Raw genomic sequence first — 3,858 nt, forward strand, 5'->3', positions numbered from 1 at the left:
ACGAGGACTGTGGTGTCGGATGGTCATCTAAGACGCGTGCAGGCCATTGTCGCACAGAGAGCCAGCCAGCCAGCCCCAATTACCAAGCCCAACACGACACACTTGCATTATCTCGTTGGGTATGACTGACTCGGCTTCGTGTTCGACCGTCGTCCTTGTCGGCAAATTTTGTTCAAGGTGAGCGGCTCGCTTGCTTGACAGGGCTGACGACCGACCTTTGCGTACAACCTGGGGTCATTCGTTGCTCCAACCGCCTCGCCAACAGACGCGCAGGTAATGTTGCCCAAATTACTCACTTCGCCGTCGGCTCCCCAATAGATTATCGGCACAGGTATAAAATACCGACTACAGTCAATCGTTAGATAGAACAATCAAGAGCCTTCTATTGTCCAAATTAACTGGGGACCTTCTGCCCGGTCGTCAGTCAGCTATGCACACGTGCAGTGCGACAGATGTTATAGCGCTCGGCACTGCCTCATCCACGTGCCACGGCTCGTTGTATGGCGTACGTTCTTGCCGGCTACAACTGCTCCCGTCGAAAAGCGGAGCTTCTTTGCCCCTCGATAGTCGACGATGTGGACTCCGCCTGTCAGTGTCTCTGTTTGGAGTCTGCAGGACTGCAGACGTCGAGCGGAAGCCTCTTTGATGTGAGACTAATATGGATGAGTACGGCGAGTCGAGCCTACGAAAAAAAAAAGTGGCGCCACCGCTGGCCAACTTAGGCTTCCCTTTTTGGTTTGTGGATTCAGAACTCTTTTCGCGGGCGGTTGCAATCTTCTGTCACTTCCGATAACACTTCGGGATTGGCCTACTTGTCGTCGGCCGAACTGCGTGCTCCCCGCGTCAGTTTGTCGCACATAGAGCAAGCTTCATATTGCATAACATCTGCACTGAGAATATTTGCCCGCGGAAGCCGATGCTATAATCCGTGTGTTAAGGTCGAGCGCCTGCACGCGTTGTGCTTTGACTTCGGTTGAGGTCAAAGCTCAAACACTGGTTGCATATATTTGCACACCAGCTTCAATTACAGGGACTTTGCACCACAAAGCAAATATTTCCTTTGTGTATAAAGAGCAGCGCACTGTCGTGCGCTTGCAGATAGCTCTTCAAGATAATTCTCATCAATTACACGATGCCAACTGTGATCCCTGTGGAGCCAATTGTCTGACACAGTTTCACCGGCGTGGTCCAGCTCAGCGATGTGGGTCCGGTATGGTATCCATTGTGCGGCCCGTTCTCATCGGTGTGGAGCTGGCCGGCCGCGCGGCTGTACTTAGCGTCTGACATGGGGCTCCCTTCCAAGGCAGGGGCCTGGGTAATTCTACATCTTTCCTGGAGATGACTTAAACTCAATCGGAGCTCTGTCGATTCAGGTTGTACCTATTGTAGGCAGGTTGGCTGTGCAGCCTTTTTTATGCCAAATTGCTCACAGCTTCGATTTATTGTGCATCAAGGGGTCAGTCCAGCCATAAAGCCGGCTCATGGCAAGGCCGCAAGGGATGGCCAAGCAATGTTCGTCAGTGGCTCCGTGGCCTGCATAGTTCCCACAGACCTTATTGGACAATATGATGGCTTACCGACCCATCTGTAACTGGTCGGAACTGCAGAGCCACACCCTTCCGTCGCATTTGTCGTCCTTGCCGTACCTATGCCGACCAAGGACGCCAATCTGCATCAAATAGCTGACTGATGAAGAAGTAGTCATGCTCGTACGAAGCCGTTCGCCTTACTTCCCTCCATTCGACATCTTGTGCGAAGTATTAGCGCTGAAGGCTCCGGTCCAGCTTTGGCTTTGGGTTTCGGAACGCAGGGAATCGGAAAGGAAGGGAGTGAATTACCATGCTGCTCCGCGAAGGCACTGCAGTACCGTAGGAATTGGATCTTCATGGTGTCCAGGCCCATTATTGTCCGGAGGGACCGATCTTCGCAATCTCTCGATAATGGGAAGATTCCTCTACTACAATAATGAAAGTGCGCTAGCAACGTATTTGCCTCTTTGAGAAGTAGTCAGCAAGCATTCGTGCCTCGGCCCGTCTTTGGGTAGAGTATTCCTTTACCCTGAACATATTCTGGGGCATTGGCGGCAGCTGAGGCCTGGGGATGAAGTAGTATCAGTGACAGAAGACTCAAACTGCAGCACTGGGACTGATAGGAAGTAAGTCTACATTTGTTCCGCGACACCGTTCCTCGCTTGCGTCGTGTGCCATGAGCAGAGTTATGTTGTGTAGCAGGATGAACGTTGCGAGATACATGGTCAACCAGGCGTCTTTTCTGTTGCGGCGCATCGTGCTCCGAAGCTTGCTTATTAGGTCTGGTCTGATGGATCCTTGAATGTAATGCAGCAAGGCGATTTGCATCTGTGCACTTACAGCCGGAGGAACGGGAGTCCTCCTAGCAAGTGGCCTAGCTTGATCGAGAGTAGTATCGACCACGATGAAAGTAGGAATTGTCAAGAGACGAACAGCAGTCCACAGTTTGAATGCCAACCCGAGAAGCTGTAACGAATCATTTGGAGTCGTTGGATCCTGATAGATTTGGCACGCCAGTCGATACGTCTGATGTAGTAGTTGGTCAGGCGGTCCCGAGAACTGCTTCAAGGCAGAGCCGGTAATCTCCGGAATGTAGTTGGCATAGGCTGCTTCGCAGGCTTTCAAATCGATCAAGGCATGCGCAGGTGCTAGAATCGAGCATGCGCCGCCACCGGTGTCAACGTCAACTTGCATTCGTTCCTGTCGATTATTGCCGACAAATTCGCGCACGAATACCTCAATACATTTGTTGCTCAGACCGTCGGATATGCGAATTGGCTTAGCCTGGACTGCCGTCCAACTTTGTATCGGGTTCAAAATCATGTGATTCCAGATGCGTATCCACTGGTCGCCGCGCCCGTATTCGGGCTGGATCAATCTCAGGCTGGTGAGCTTGTACCTCATGCAAGGAAAGTGACGATGAGATTGACCCGTCAAATTGCTACATGTCAAACACTCGCCCCTGGGATCGACGGGGTTGCTCTTGCACTACCAGTCAGTTAGCTTTCGACGCATTCTTGCACCTCCAAACGAGCAACATTTTCGGGTACTTACTCGTGTTCGCTGCATTGTGCATCGGATGCAAGACCAGTGTGGATAACAGACCGACCGTCTGACAGACCGACTGAGTCCGTCTGGCAGACCGCAGACCGACAGACCGGCCATTCTCGTCAGACCGACAGACCGGCCAAGCCGGTCGGTCTGGGATGGTCTGAGTCGGTCTGGGTGCCGTAAATGGGGGCCGTCTTAGCGCCGCCATTGGTCCGCTACAGAGGACTATGGGGCATGGTTGCATTCCAACCACTGTACCGACGCGAAAATGGTGCTCATGAAAATACTCGAGGATTTCAGTGTTTCTCTAAAATGTAGCCTCCATCCAGATTTGTCCATTGCCCAGAGTCGTGGATTAGGCCCTGCGGACAGACTGCAGGCTGCGCGTTGCGGACCAATTCCAGCGATCCGCCTGCGTTTCTGACTGGTTGGTGAGCCGCGTTCTGCGCCATAATACCCTGTGCGCTACCTACCCGGCATTAGTTGGGACACAAGAATAGGTTGTGAATTGCCAACGCCCTCTGAAGGCCAACTTGTGCTTCCTGATAGCTTAAATCTTGAATTTGCAGGCCGAAGACTTTGGTTTCAATTGCAGTAAACTGCGCGTGTCATGCACTTGACCATTCGTAGCTAACTCATGTACCAGCAGCGTCGCGGTAAATCAGCGAACTATACGTTGCCGCCTCTAGCTGCTCGGCATACCAAAGCCTTCGTTTCCACACGAGAGCCACACAGTTGCATGATCCGCTCAATGGAGACTTGCGTATGATTCTCCTCA

Source organism: Purpureocillium lilacinum (assembly GCF_023168085.1).
Source record: "Purpureocillium lilacinum CBS 284.36 DNA, scaffold_4, whole genome shotgun sequence".
In the NCBI taxonomy this organism is placed as follows: Eukaryota; Fungi; Ascomycota; class Sordariomycetes; order Hypocreales; family Ophiocordycipitaceae; genus Purpureocillium; species Purpureocillium lilacinum.